General features: G+C 39.9%; 1 protein-coding gene across 3 annotated transcripts in view; it reads right to left on the bottom strand.

Moving 5' to 3' along the window:
• RIC1 (RIC1 homolog, RAB6A GEF complex partner 1) overlaps window positions 1–16,275 on the bottom strand; it is an 87,023-nt gene that overhangs the window by 49,113 nt on the left and 21,635 nt on the right. Inside the window, exon 2 of one of the 3 annotated variants that reach the window (XM_050945584.1) lies at window positions 13,894–13,959. The exons of the other annotated variants lie outside the window; for them this stretch is intronic. The gene's annotated coding sequence lies outside the window, so the exon portion shown is untranslated. The remainder of the gene's footprint in view (window positions 1–13,893; window positions 13,960–16,275) is intronic. 3 annotated transcript variants of the gene reach the window in all.

Below are 16,275 nucleotides of genomic sequence, written 5' to 3' on the forward strand. Positions count from 1 at the left end.
TCTGATAAGATACTTCAGCCTTGATAATTTTCATTCATAACCAGAGTATGTCTGAATGCTGCTCATTAGTATGTGACAATATACTTTGTTCATTACTTATGTCAATTTTGATTTAGTGTTTATTACACTTAATGCTATAACACACACAATGCTGTATATTTTATCAAATTAATGGTATCTTTCATATGAAACTTCTCTATAAAGTTTACTACTAAATCTTTTCTGAGAGGTGAAGAGGGTCCAATTCTCATGGTGATTCTGAAGAATGAAGTTTTGCAAACAATGACTTAGCAGGTCTTTGTTGTATTACGGAGGTTAACACATTAACAAGATACAAGCATTTCAATAATGCTTCTCAGAGGACTCAACATTTATACCAACATTAATTCTGAATCATACCTCATGAGAAATAGGAAAGCATTTATTACTTCACACATGGGAAAATGTGAGGCATACCGGTCCCAGGAGTCAGTGCCAGAGCTAGTAGAACAAAGCAGTCCAACTACCAGTCCCCTGCTTTAACAGCAGACCATCAGGTCTAGCACTCTATAGATGTGAAATGCTTTATCTCAACTTTTTTTCAAGTTTCACATCCCTAATTCTTCCCTGCTAGCCATAAACTTGCAGTTATTTTAAACCTCAGCTCAATCTTGCTGAAATGCAACACAAAATGGTCGAATTTTCATATTAAAACACTATGCTGCAGGAGCACTTCTGCAAACCATCTAAAATCCAGAGTTTTGTGAAGCTATCACAACAGAAGGTAATTCAAGTATGGCCAAGTGTTCAATAAATTTATAGTTATGATTCATACACAAAATTCTACACAAAAAATAACCCCAAGTTTGTTTGAAAAGTCACAAGAGAAAGAAAATTTGTCAGACAAGCTTAACATTACCACAACAGCCTGAACTTTACCCCACTGCATAAGCATTGCAGAAAACATTGTCCTTTGGGTGAGATTCTCTTTCTATTACCACATTCTCAGGATTCATCCCACAGCTTTTGTTTAGAAATATTATTTAGCAAGGAACATGCAGTGTTTTAACAAACAAAGGTAGTAAATACAGCAGACAGCCTCATAATTCACTGTTGTCTACCATTCCCTTGGTTGTGCCTGTAAAATCAACTTACAGGAGTGCAGTTCTACCCTAGTCTTCCAAGATCAGAGCTACATCATCTATAGCACTGCACTGGTTCTCAAGCAGGGGTACATGTACCCTTACCCCTGGGAGTACGCAGAGGTCTTCCTGGTGGTACATCAACTCATCTAGATATTTGCCTAGTTTTACAACAGACTACATATAAAAAGTAGTAGTGAAGTCAATACAAACTAAAATTTTATACAGAGAATGACTTGTTTATACTGCTCTATATACACTATACACTGGAATGTAAGTTCAATATTTATATTCCAATTGATTTATTTTATAATTCTATGGTAAAAATGAGAAAGTGCACAATTGTTCAGTAATAGTGTCCTGTGACACTTTTGTATTTGTGTGTCTGGTTTTGTAATGGGTATTCAAGACAAATCAGACTCCTGAAAGAAATACAGCAGTCTGAAAGATTGAGAGTCACTGAACTATAGTAAAGAGGAAATTTTAGGAAAAAGCTAGTGTACGCACTCAATGTTAACACTGCTTGGAGAGGAAGTCTTCTGCAGTCCTCATCGAAGTATACAATACAAACACTGACATCTGGAGCCAGTTAATATGAATGCATTGTTTCTGCAGAACAGCAAATCTCTTTTAGGAGAGAATATAAATGATACAGATTAAAAGAAAAAACACTGAAGATATCATTGCTTGCTGGAAAAGGAACACCAAATCTCTGCTGGTGTATGCAGTCATAGCTCCTTTGGAAAACAAATAGAACTCTCATAAGCCACAAAGCATCTTTTTAAAAAAAGACAGTGATAATTTTGAACTGTGTTTACAACTAATTCCACTGTTCTATTCACCCCTAATTACTGCTCATTAACTGCTGACTATAATTTTGCAAATAGAATGTATTTCCTATTGTCCAAACAACATGAAGGGACAGACACATCACAGTTTGATGAATTCAACAAAAATATTTTTGTTTTAAGTTAACTTTCTCTGTTCATTGATTCTTACATGTCAGATTCTCTGATTTAAAAGATAAACACTCTTTCTTATGTAATACGAAAGCGGTTTAAGAAGGTGTATTAAAATTCAGAAGTTATACTGCATTCAGAAATGACAGACATTTTCATGAGTCGGTTTTACTATTTAAATCACTTTGACCTTTAAACCATGAATGCATGTTGCTGACAGAAGCAGGAAGGAATGTTTCTGTGTTGCCACATCAGCAGCTACTGCATTTCTATTCAAAATTCTAAGTAACTACAGTGATTTCATACAAGCACTTAAGAGGGATGAAAACATTTTCCAAAAGCTAAAGAACTTGATGTCTATGAACTTATGACACATTTTCTGCAGAACTCTACTTGCATTAAAATGTACAGGGAAAAAACCCTTGCTGAAGAAATAGGTTAATAGGTTTTTTTTGTTTATTTTGGTTTTTTGCTTCTTTACAGGGTAAGCAGAAGGCCCAAATGGTTTCTCCATTTCTTCCTCTCCATTGGGAATTCACATCTTGACTAGTGCCCTGGATGACTTAAGGCCTGGCAGAATTATGTCAGATGCCATGAAAGAGCAACCTAAGAGATAAAATTGGGTTTTATTCACTATTTAAAACCTCTGATTTTGTTTGGTGTCCTCTTCAAATTTTATGAGCATACTCTCCACTCCATTAATGAAAATACTGACCAGTATTGGAACCAGGACAGACTCCTTAGGGACCCCATTAGATACATCCTCCCAGTCTGACAGCAAGTCACTGATAACTACTCTAAGTATGGATTTTCAACCAGCTGTGCACCCATCTTATAGTAATTCCATTTAGATCACATTTCCCTTGTTTGAATATCAGAATTTCATGTGGGATCGTGTCAAAAAACCTTACTAAAAATCAAGATATATCATGTCTACCGCTTCCCCCCATCCCTGTCAAAAAAAGGAAATTAGGTGGTATGACATGATTTATTCTTGACCAATTTATGTTGCTATTATGTGTCACCTACTATCCTTTAAGAACTTTTACATATGGATTGTTTAATAATTTGTTCCGATATCTTTCCAGGTATCAAATTTAGGCTAACCAAATTCCCTGGGTCCTCTTTGTTCCTCCTTCTAAAGATAAGTATTGCATTTGCCCCTCTCCAGTCCTCCATGAGTTCCTAAAGATACTTGTTACTGGTTCTGAGACTGCTCCAACTAGTACTTTAAGTACCTGGATGAATTTTGTCAAGCCCTGTCAACTTGAATGAATATAACTCATCTAAATATTATTTAGCTTGTTCTTTCCCTATTCTGGCTTGTGTTCCTTTCCCCTTGTTATTGATGCTAAGCCTGTTAAACATCCGCTCACAATTAACCCTTTTATTGAAGGCTGAAGGAAAAATAGGCATTAACACCTCAGCCTCATTCCTGATCGTTAAAACGAAGACCTAAGACTACTCCCATTACATCCCTGTGATTCAAGGAAGGCCTTCGGAAAAATCAGGAAGACAAAATTTTATGTCCCTTATATTTCTATGGTAAAATATAAGAATGGTGGAAGGGGACTGCAACTTTCAGGCCTTCTTTAATACATCATAAAGAATCAAAGAGGCACAAATTCTTATCTTGATAAGATTTCAGACCACAGAATAATTACTTAAAGATATTTTAATTATAAGTCAATCTCATGTCACCTATGATGCACCTATTTCACTGCACAGCTAAGATCATGAGTACTATATGGTTATTATAGAGCTAAGAGAAGCATCTTCCAAATTATGACACTCATATTTTAAGTGAGAAGACTAACTTGACTAAATTGTTTAAAAATAATTCCCACTTAACTGCTGAACCTCTTCTCTCCAAAAATCTCTCACTTGTCTTCATGTTTTCCTATCTCCAACCCCATTCCTTCTTGTAAGTGAGCAACACTGTCCTCCCCAGACTAATACATTGGTTTCCATTTTGTTTCCAAATGCAGGTATATCCTGTAAACAAGGGCAGAAAATCTGAACAAACACACACAGAAATTTGTTACAGGACTTGGAAAATTAAGAGTTTTACTTGCATATAAGCAGGGAAAGAGGTATGAGAGGAAGCATGAGATACCATTCCCACTGAAGTCAATGGCTTTCATCATAAAAACTTATGCAGGGATGAAGAGAATGGGTTTTCTTATTTCAACAAAAAATGCTCAGTTTTAGTCAAAGGCAGCAGCAGCACTGGGCAAATATACTGAGTTCCACTTCACTGGAAATGTTTGCATTCTGTTCCTAAAGAATATGCTGAGCAGACTAGTATAGCACAGTGACAAACTTGTACAATTTTGAGTGGGAAGTGAAGGAGCATTTGATACACCTGCTCCATTCCAAAGACAAAATAATTCATCCTTCACAAGTATTTTTAAAATGAGCCCTGTGATAAGTTAATGCCACCAGAAATGATTAAGCGGTATCCAGAAAAGAGGTAAATTCCAACAGAGGCAGAGAAAGCATACTAACCTTTCTTTCAATTTGGTGTTGCTAAAATGTTAGCAAGCTGTTCCCAGGAATCCCCGTAAGTCCAGTATGTAAAAGATATTTTTTCTTTAAATGAAGATGCAAACACCAATACAGTGATTCCTTTTCTACTGAAGAGAGATGGGTAATGTGTAACAAACATCCAAAAGCTTGTTGCATCAATCTCCTACTTCTTCTTTAGTCCACCTTACTACAGAAATATACCACCTTTCCAGCCTTAATCAGCCCTGGCATCTTCACCTTGCCGGGACACTTTTGTGGTTTACTTGATATTTACAAATTATTGAACATTAAATAGTGCCATTATTAACTAACCAACATCAAGTATTGTGCCATGGGGAAGGCATTATATAGAGGTTACAATTGCCTGCAGCAGAAACTACCCAAGGGTCCCATAAAAATGAGCTACAAAGATTTTTTTTTAATTGGATTTGTGTATTTTTTGCTTCTTTGTAATCTGAGACAGGCCTGAAAGGGTCTGCCTGAGCCATCCCACCATAAAAGTCCCCTTTTACTCAGTTATTTTCAGCTTACAAATATTAAGAAAAAATAAGTGTGGTCTTCTCTGGCGTTTCTGGAGAACTTCATTTTGGGATTGGTCTCAAATGTTTATGAATTTATACCTTAGTTGAAGAATTAATAATTTGAACAACACAAGCAGTACTACACAGCATTTTAGAAATATAATGGTGCTTGTATCAGTAAGGATGAACACAGAGTGGTGTCCAAGAGGGAGCTTATTGTCCAAGTATCATTTATAGTTTACAGGCATGTGAAGGGAACTATTAGAAACTGCATGAAATTTATTATTTTAAAACTACCTCACACATAATGGACAGATTCCTTTTTAGGAAAGCTGGGAGAGGTGCTGTCAACCAGAAAATGCACAGAGTGCATGCGTTGCATACAGGCAGATCCAGATGTCAGAAGGCAGTGAAACAAGTGAAAGATAAACGTTTTAACAATTTAAATTCCATAACTGTCAAATCACTCTTGGTCCACAGAGGCTGGAGCCAATAATGACGACAATAAGACAGAAAATATCATATTGCCTCTATATAAATCCATGGTACACACTTTGAATACTGCGTGCAGATGTGGTTGCCGCACCTCAAAAAAAGATATATTGGAATCGGAAAAGGTTCAGAAAACGGCAACAAAAATGATTAGGGGTATAGAATGGCTTCCGTATGAGGAGAGATTAATAAGCCTGGGACTTTTCAGCTTGGCAGAGAGGCGAATAAGGGGGGATATGATAGAGATCTATAAAATCATGAGTGGTATAGAGAAAGTAAATAAGGAAGTGTTATTTACTCCTTCTCATAATACAAGAACAAGGGGCCACCAAACGAAATTAATAGATAGCAGGTTTAAAACAAACACAAGGAAGTATTTTTTCATGCAATGCACTGTCAATCTCTGGAACTCTTTGCCAGAGGGTGTTGTGAAGGCCAATACTATAACGGGGGTCAAAAGGGAGCTAGATAGATTAATGGAAGCAAGTCCATCAATGGCTATTAGCCAGGATGGGCAGGAATGGTGTCCCTAGCCTCTGTTTGCCAGAAGCTGGGATTGGGTGACAGGGCATGGATCACTTGATGATAACCTGACTGTTCATTCCCTTTGGAAAGAATGTAAGACAGATCCTGGCTGCACTGACAAATTAAACCATTTTAGATTAAATGTTTAAACATGGTTCATGCCTACAGTTTAGTCAGTGTCTAGTCAGCACAGATCAAGCATAAGTATTATATAAGGCACATTTTAATGCAGTTTTCATTGATGTGTTTACATTAGAAAAGTGAGCCTTCACTGACACTTCATTATCTAGCATGTTTTCTATAAAGGGTTCTGAAAACGGTTTGGCCTCAACTGTATAAAAGCAATAAAACAAGTTAAATCCAGTTGAAACAATTCCAAACTAGGTCACTCTCCAGACTTAATTTTCACAAAAGCCATTTTAACTGAATGGTACCCAGTCCACAATACAGCAAAACTATGGCTGAAAGCTTTTAAAGTGAATTCTTAGCAGAGTCTTTTCTAGACTAGGTAGCTGCCACAGGATGCCACCTGTAATCCTGAATCACTATTAACTGGATTTTACTGTAGATTGAGGGAAATGTACAAACAAGTATATTTCAGCATCAAATACTGAGACAACTAGTTTGTTTACTTCTAGCTTCCATAGGCCAAGCTCACTGCACATACCAAGGGTTCCCTGTATTTCTCCATTCCACTCCACAAGATCCCTAGGAGCCACTCTCCCACTTCCCTTTATTTTGGGGACCTCCCTGTAACTCCCCCACCTGCTCCTTCATGCCCCATTCCTGGGTTTCTGTGTCCCACCCATACCAGGGTCCTGTATTCTCTGCCCATGCCAGTGGCTCTGCGTGCACCTATATTTCCATGCCCTCCCTTCCCCCCCTCGTGGCAAGGGCTCTGAGCCCCCACTTTCCCCTCCCCCATAAAAGAGTTCTATTTCCCACATGAGGGGCTTTGTGTGCTCCCATTTCCCCTCCCATGGCAGGGGTTTGCGTGTGTCCCCATTTACTCCTCATGGAAAGGGCTCTGCCTGCCACCTGTTACTTTTTCCCCATGAAACAGGCTGGCTTCTCTTCTCTCCCTATACCAGGGGGTCTCAATCTCTCCTTGCCAGGAGTTCTGTGTGTTTCCTTACTAGGGTTCCACATTCCCACCCCCATGCCAGGACTGTGGGCACAACCCTATCCCCCTCCCACCTTACCTAAATTCATTCAGGATTTCAACATATTAAACTCTACTGGGAGGATAAGTAGAGATGAGATAGGGGCAGTATCATGCTGGAAGGTGTTAATGCAGTGGTCCCCAACCTTTTTTGTCTGGCGGGCACCAGATGAAGGACCATGGCGGTGGTCGAGCATCCGCAGAAATGCTGCAGGCGCATTTAGGGGACTGTGTTAACAGGTATTTCAGTCAGTTGTTTGATGTACAGCCAACTGAGAAGGTGCTTGACACTCCAGCTGTGATAAACAGATGGCAGGAGCTCCACGTGTTCCCCATTTTCAATCTTTTGGTAATCTGATTTCCAAATCAGTGGGGTGCTAGCCAAGGATGCCAAGAACATTCCCTGAAAGTTTTGGATTGATTATATATTATATTCAAAAGATCTCACACTGCATACAAACAAATGCCATCAAGTTGAGTGTATGGCCTAGCAAGCTCAGGCAACTAGAGTTTCATAGACTAATATGCATAAACTTTAGACTTATGTGCTAGTAATACTGTCCTAATAGAACTCCTTTGTTGCCAAAAAAGGAAGGTGTAACTAGCCTAGATTTAGTTTCATATATAGTATAAAACTGGTCAATGAAGAACAGCTACTTATCTGAACCATATAGCTAAATCAGTCTTGTCATAAATGGAGAGTTAAGAGTTAATAGAAGTACTTCATGTCTCTTTTGCCTGTAAAGGGTTAACAAGATCAGTGAGTCTGGCTGTCACCTGACCAGAGGACCAATCAGGGGACAGGATACTTTCAAATCTTGAGGGAGGGAAGTGTTTGTGTGTGCTGCTAGTTTTTGGTGGTTGTTCTCTCTGGGTTCTGAGAGTGACCAGACCAGTAACCAGGTTTCTCTCCAATCTCCCTGATACAGGTTCTTATAGATTCAAAATAGTAAGTACTAGGTGATAAGGTGAGTTAGGCTTATGTTTGTTTTCTTTATTTGCAAATGTGTATTTGGCTGGAAGGAGTTCAAATTTGTATTTTGCTGAAAGGATTTTAATTTGTACTTGAATACTTAGGCTGGGAGGGTATTCCCAGTGTCTATAGCAGAAAGACCCTGTACCTATTCCATTTTAAATTTACAAAGATAATTTTTACTGTTTTTTCTTTCTTTAATTAAAAGCTTTTCTTGTTTAAGAACCTGATTTTTTTTTTTTCCTGGCGTGAGACCCCAGGGGACGGGGTCTGGATTCACCAGGGAACTGGTAGGGAGAAAGGAGGGAAGGGGGAGAGAAAGGTTAATTTCTCTCTGTGTTAGGATTACTGTCTCTCTCAGGGAGAGTCTGGGAGGGGGACTGAGAAGGAGGGGGGGAAGGTGAATTTTCTTCTGTTTAAGATTCAAGGAGTTTGAATCACAGTAATCTTCCAGGGTAACCCAGGGAGGGGAAACCTGGGAGAGGCAACGGGGGGAAAGGGTTTACTTTCCTTGTGTTAAGATCCAGAGGGTTTGGGTCTTGGGGGTCCCTGGGCAAGGTTTTGGGGGGACCAGAGTGTACCAGGCACTGGAATTCCTGGTTGGTGGCAGTGCTACAAGTACTAAGCTGGTAATTGAGCTTAGAGGAATTCACGCTGGTACCCCATCTTTTGGACGCTAAGGTTCAGAGTGGGGAATTATACCATGACAAGTCTAGTACAGTGTCAAGCTTATTTCTCACCAAAAGTGCTTTGATAAAAGTTATGTAATACTCAAATAACTATATACCATTTCATTCCTTTGATGCAGATGCTGATATTCTAGAGTATAAAAATCAAACCTCTGATAACATTAAGCTTATCCTACTAAATCACAGAAAACTTAATGATAAAGGTAACAATCTCTATACATTTAATCTTACTAAAAAAAAGATAGTGGCAGTGGGTAAAATTTTCAGGTGTACAGGTGACTTAGACCCAAGTCCCAATTTTAAAGAGTGACTTTAGGTATAAATGTGTGACTTGGCGGGCTGGGAAGGGACTATTCAGGGCAATGGGCCATTAGGAAAAAATAGTAGGCCTTAGGAGAAGCTTATCTCCCACCTGGTGATGAGTCTTCCTGAGAACACTCCAAACAGCCTGTGAGTAATGGCTGCTATTACTCTACAAGGACATGTGATGAGACCACATGATGCTGGACTCCATCTTGGGATGTCAGTATTTTTCCACATACTGGTCTGGGAACCAAGCTTTGAAACAAAGGATTCCCGCCATATGCAAAAGCTATATAAGGCGGGGAATGACTTCATCTGGTGAAGAACACTCCCTACACAAGAAGTCTCCTGGAAGCACCTGAGGAACAAAGACTAAACTGAGCTAAGTGCTAGACCCAGGATAAAGGGATTTCTAGCCTGTGTACGAAACACCTGGGGATTCCAAGCTGCAAACCAAATGTAGTTTGTGCCTTAAGAATCTGCAGTCCGCTTGAATCATCAGTTACGGTGAGAGATTGTTACGCTTAGTTTGCATTTTTGTTTTTTACTAGATAATCTGCTTTGATCTGTTTGCTATCACTCAAAATTTTTCTTTTGTAGTTAATAAACTTGTTTTTGTTTTCTCTAAATCAGTGAGTTTGAGTGAAATGCATGGGAAATCGTAGCTCAAGGGGCAAAGGCTGTTGCATATTCCTCTCCATATTGAGGTGGCAAACTGGCAGGATGGTACTGCCCCGGGGGCCTAGGCTGGGAAGCTGGTGATTATTTTGGCTGTAGCCTCTCTACTGTTGTTTCTCAAGTACTGGCTGGTCAGAGAATCTTCATGTAACTGCAGCTGGGTGTGTCCCTACCTGTGTATGCTGGTGAAGTGTAATACCAGGAGGATGTCTGCAGCAGCACAGTGTGAGAGGAAGCCCAGACTGGTGGGTCAGAAGGGTCAGTGGTACCCCAGTTCCAGGTGGCACCCCGGAGGGAACCCATCACACAGGAAATAAGAAATTCAGAAGAACATAGCCCTGAGTATCTGGAGGAAGTGGGGAGAAAAAAGTTAAACAGCAATGACTCTGGTTACTTCTCAGGTGGTGCCTAGGTATTAATGCAACAGATGGTTTTACAAGTGCCTCCCTCAACTACTGCCACATATACACACCCCTCAACAAAAAGAGCAGAATGTCTCTTTCATGACAGAAATCAGTTCATTTCTGGGTAGGAGATCTTTAATGCCCTGACTCGGGAAGCAGCTCTAAGGAGGACGACGACATCCACATGGTTAAGGAACTAGCCTAGGATTCAGGAGATGTGGGTTCAATTCCCAGTTCTGCCACAGAGTTCCTGAACAAGTTATTCCAATGCAGGCATTGAAGAACAGGTTGGATGAACACTTGATAGGGATGGTCTAGCCTTACTTGGTCCTGCCTCAGCACAGGGGCTGTGCTTGATGACTCCTGAAGGTCCCATCCAGCCCTACATTTCTATGATTCTAAGGAGGAAGAGCAGGGTTCCCTCCTCACTACCAGGTTCCACTACAACCTCAGGCCACATATACCTTCCATCATCCCCCAACAAACGGCTCTGATTACATCTAAGTTAAGTTTCTACAAGAGCTGTTTAAATTTTTAATTTGTCTGAGCTGCATAATAATGCTCATTTTCATGAAAATGTTGAAATATCCAATAGTGATGTGCTCTGCGACAGAGTGAAATACAGGACACAGCTAGTATCCCATAATCCTTGATACTTTTTACACTGATTGGCTTTGCACTACAGAGTTGAAAGTAGCCACTATACACTCCAGTGTTATAAGTAGTATTGTTTGAGAGGATCACAGTATTCAACCTGGTAAAACTCTGTTCTAACTACAACTAAACATGCTTAATCTCAACATACCCATTTGCCAGACTATCACTGTCAGGTTAGAAAGTTATTTGAATCTTAATATTAATTCCATCTTGACAATATTTGACAAATATAGAATCAATAATCCAGAATGTCATCTTTCAACTAATTACCTGGGTCCCACTTTGTATCTTAAAAGTCTGGTAGAAAGCACCTGGAAGTTGGATTTGTCAGTATCATTGTAAGCCAGTTGTAAACACATTTATTTGAACAACAAAACCCCTCAAAGGGCTGCCAAATCTTTCCAATCTGCCACTGCCAAAGACAAGCTTACCTGACACAGTCAGCTGAAGATTTTAGATCTTCTTAATAATATAAGAGGTAAGGACAATCGGCTTCCATGGATCAGAGTCATTTAACCCTATGTGCCAAAGCAGCTAAAGAAATTTCCTGCCCTTAATCTACACAAGAAACTTCCAGACATTAACGAGAGCATAACATATGGATCACTGGCAGTATGTAGCCACTAATGACTTGGGCAAAGGTCCAAACACACATTTTAAAAACAAGGATCCTCTTGCACAGGAGGAAGATTAGGACCTTTGGATTCTCTTATGAAGTAAAATCTCCTTTCAAAAGCAAATCAATAAATCCTGCTCTTGGTTATTAAAATAAACTACAAGTCCCAGATGTTGCAAGTGGCAACTGTACCAAAAAAGAACAAAAACTAAGAAGCCAATAGTAGCCCACAGATGAACTTCAAGAATTACAGGGGTTTCACAAACATGCCATGGCACACGGGGAAAAACCCTCAGTGGTCAGAGTCTAAGCTGAGACCAACCAATTCTTTCTCCCCAAAATTCCATCCAATCTTAGCCAGGCACACTTAGCCTCTTCAGAGATACACTTGCTCTCTGCAGTCTGTGACTCTGCCCAAGTTCTTCTCATGGTGGGTGAGTGTGTGACAGAGAGAGATGAGGTGGTGGCGGAAGAGCTTTCTACCCCCATTCATGGGAGCTCTGTTCTCAAGATACCTTTAAAGAGAGAGAGCGCGCACGCGTGTAAGAATCCCAATTTCTTGCTTCAAAGTGAGCTCCCTAAGACTGGTCCCTCCTCCCAACCCCAGGAATGTTTCTTACATTTAACCCTACAGGACAGTTTCCATGCTATATTCCTTATAAAATAGTTTCCCCTCAAAAATAAAGCTTTTATGAAGAGAAACTTTAAGTACCACACTGTGATCAGTAGTTAGCAATTTGATACGCACTTCCTTGGTGTTCATCTACTTGGTTTTCCAGCCATTCCAGTGTACATCTGATGACACCAGCATTTTCTTTCATTTTATTTACCTAAGTTGAGACCAACAAGAATTCAGTTCCCAGAGAAAAGGATCTGTAAAGCCTCCCATGCTCACTTAATAAGTAGACTTTTTCCTGTATTTGCATGCAGTGCCTGAGAGAATGATTATAATTTGTCTACAAAACTGTGTGTTCCCCTCGATGTTAATAATTCAACACCATTCCAATACTCACAACTCAATATTCACACCTCCAAAGAAGAAGGCCAACAAATTAAAAGGAAATATGGAGATGAAGCAATTAAGCCCAAAAGCTCCTTTCAGTAGAGGCAATATTCTCAAGAAAAGTCTGCCTAGGAAATTTTGGTGTAAAAAACCCATAATGGGAAAAAATTGAGTAGAGAAGTAAGAGCACCTCAATAGCAGAACTTGATAGATTAAACTCAGTCTTCAGTCTGGGCAAAGACACAGAAATTAATACTTTAATGAGAACACTGTGCTTTAGGAGATGTTATCTGTTTGGACCCAGTTTTCTGTAAAGCTTGGCTACCATGTAGCAGTTAATATCAATTTATAAAGGTTGTATCTACTCAACTGAGAGAAGTTTTTTTTAAAAAAGGTTAGACTTGGTGGAATATATAAAGTTACAGAATCCGTAATTTTCCTAATTCTCCAAGTGTATTCAATTGCATTTTTAAAGATATGGGATGCGCTTATCCAGGCACCTGGAGAGCTCTCCCGTCAGTGTAGTTAATCCATCTGATATAGATATGGGAGTGGGAGACGTCCTCCTGTCAACATAGCGCTGTCTACAAAGGGGATTTATGCTGATATAACTATGTGACAGAGGGGTATGGATTTCACACACCCTGAACAAAGTAGCTATACCAATACTGTATAGGTCTGCAGTGTAGACAAGACCTAAGATTATTAAATAGTCACTAAGAGCTTGGCTAGAACAGCTGATTTTAAAGAGTCTACCACATACTGTATCTTTAAACAAATTGTCCCTCAGGCTTTAGCTTTACTAGAACAGACATGTTTAAAAATAAATCCCAACAAGACAAAACAGAGCACACAGCCTCAATTCCTGATCAGTCTCATGTAATGTATACAAGATACAATGCCCCTTCAGTATATTTATATACACTTCAAAAAGTATGTGCTCTCAGCATTTTGAGCTGTTTCATTCCATTTTTCTGGCAATAAAATAAGTGTAAAATAAATTTGCTTGGATCTTGCTAGTGTGGAGCTTCCTGATCTGTTTTATAAAAAGGGAATGCATGTTAACTACATAAACCTGACGTTTATCAATGGGGTATAAATAGTAAACTAGGAAAATACATAATTAGTCATGAAAGTAAATATAAATTCAGCTTTATTCTTTATATCTGATAAAGGGCTGTCTGAAGGGCTGATACATGCACCACATGGTAAACTTTTCACTCAACCAAGCAAAAATTCATTTGGAAATCATTTAACATACTCGCAGCTCTGCTCCTTTTCTTACTGGCACTGATCATACTGCACATCAGTCCAATTTCTTGAGTGTCTGAAAAAAGGCAAACACCTGGTCTCCATGTTGCATTCAAAACTGAAAAGGCCATAGAAGTTTAAAAATACTTTTAGAACAGCTTCCAAAATCATTCTACCACCAAAGAATCATCATCATAGAGTGGATCTCCATTTAATTCCCACCTACAATACTTTCTAAAATCTTACAAGTGAATTGCAATACATTATTAGAGTAGTCAAATGTCAATTTCATTCCAACTACAACAGACCCTGCATCTTCCTTCAGGGGTGAGACTTCTGTAGACTCCTTCCCACAGGTAGGGTATAATGGGGCAGAGAAACCTCTTGGTGCTACTGAGGAAGAAGTCAGATGTTTACATCACTCCCTTTCTAAAAGCTGTAGTACCAGCATATTAGTGGCTGAGCTCCCACAACTCCATGCCATCTCTGCCACCACCCACATCCACACCCAGCAACCACAAAGTTTAGGAGTACTCCTCAGCATCCTTATAACAATTCCCTCCCCTCTGCCAGTCATGATGGATCTTCAGTGGAATAGTAAGCAGAGGATACTTCCTATCAATGGCTAAAATGCTGTTAGCTGCTCTAGTCTGCGACATACCTAAGCAGCATTCAGGTAGATAAGGCGCCCACGAGGAAGTAGAAGAAAAAAAAATCTCAAAACAGAATTTGAATCTAAAACTAAGATGTTAGCCAAGGGACACACAAATATTTAACCTGTCTTTTGTGACTTACAGGGCCCTTTTAAAAAAAAGGCTCTTATGCTTGTGTCACACAAGAAATATCAGGTCCCTAAATCATTTTGGGTAAGGATCTAAGCAAGAGCTTTTCAAGGCCCACACAGTGGTATAAGAGAAGGGTTTATTCAAGCTGCAGTCTGATTCAACATCTCTCCTCCCCGCCTTAGCAGGAGGTAAGACAGCTGCAGTTCAATCTTTAGATTGGATGTTGTGAAGATCTAATATTTACAAAGCTAAATTTGTAAAGATATCCATGATTTAAAACTTCATAGCTAAACTCACATTTGGTCAAAGCACAGACAGAGGTCCAAACAAAGACAACATTTCTCATTTGCTTCTGCTATTACAGACAAGATTCTAGATACCAAATTTATGAAATTATATGAGTACATATATAAACATCACACCATCAGCTTTACTTCTTATAAAGAGCTGCTATTAGTAAAGTAAGGATGACAGAAGTGGGCAAAACAAGACAGCCGGTTACTTGAAATGGAATCAATTCAAAACAAAGCCATGCCACCTTTGGCAGAAGGTTGAACCAGGCAGAAACAAGCAACCAGGCTTTCATCAAATGAGGTTACGAAACAGGATATATCATTAGAGGGACAGAAAACTACAGAAGGAGAATCAAAGTGAAAACTCCAAATCTGTGTCTAAAATTGACCCCCAAAAATATAATATCTATTCTGTTTTTTAACCTGGGTTATTTGAAAGAGATAAATCACTCCTGAAATGAAACATGCTGCCACAACACAGGATGCACAACTCAAAAAATCAGTTGCTGTCTATAGAACCAAAGCTGGAGTAAATAAAGGTGAGGAAAAAAGAACAGCACTTGCTGAGGTTTAAAATGAAGAGCTGGGAAATGTTTCATACATCTCTTACGGTATAACATATGCTTACATTTAATTATTATGTACATTTTAAACAAATCTTCATTATTGCCTCTATTTATACAGTCTTAAGGGAAACAGCCTGGGCTTGACAGCTGTACAAGTGGTATTGCTACTAGGGCAGAGGTCCCCAAACTGTGGGGCACAAAGGAACATTCAGGGGGACATGGCTGGGGCGCAGGCCAGACCGCACAGGGGGTGGGGAGGCAGCACCATCCAGCTCTGCTCCTGGCCCCCACCCCCCAGCTGTGGCCCCAGCCTCGGCTCCCTTACCCTTGACCACAGTCCCACATCCTGAAGCCATGGTCCTGACCCCGACTCGGGGATGGGAGGCAGACAGGGGTGAGGGAGGGTGTGAGATAAAAAGTTTAGGGACCACTGAACTAGGGGAAAGTGCAGCAGTAGGCATCATAGGGCTGGTCTACACTACCACTTAAGTCGATGTAACTTACGTTGCTCAGGGGTGTGAAAAAGACACCTCCCCGATTGACGTAAGTTACATCGACTAAGCTCTCTCCAGACTGCTATGTCAGTGGGAGATGCTCCTCTGCAGACATAGCTTCTGCCTCTCGTGGAGGTGGAATAATTATGCTGATGGGAGAGTGCTCTCTCATCAGCATTGCGCGTCTTCATCAGATGCACTACAGCAGCACGGCTGCACGGGTGCAGCTATGCCGACACAGTGCAGTAGTGTAG

This window comes from Gopherus flavomarginatus, chromosome 3, assembly GCF_025201925.1.
Source record: "Gopherus flavomarginatus isolate rGopFla2 chromosome 3, rGopFla2.mat.asm, whole genome shotgun sequence".
NCBI lineage: Eukaryota > Metazoa > Chordata > Testudines > Testudinidae > Gopherus > Gopherus flavomarginatus.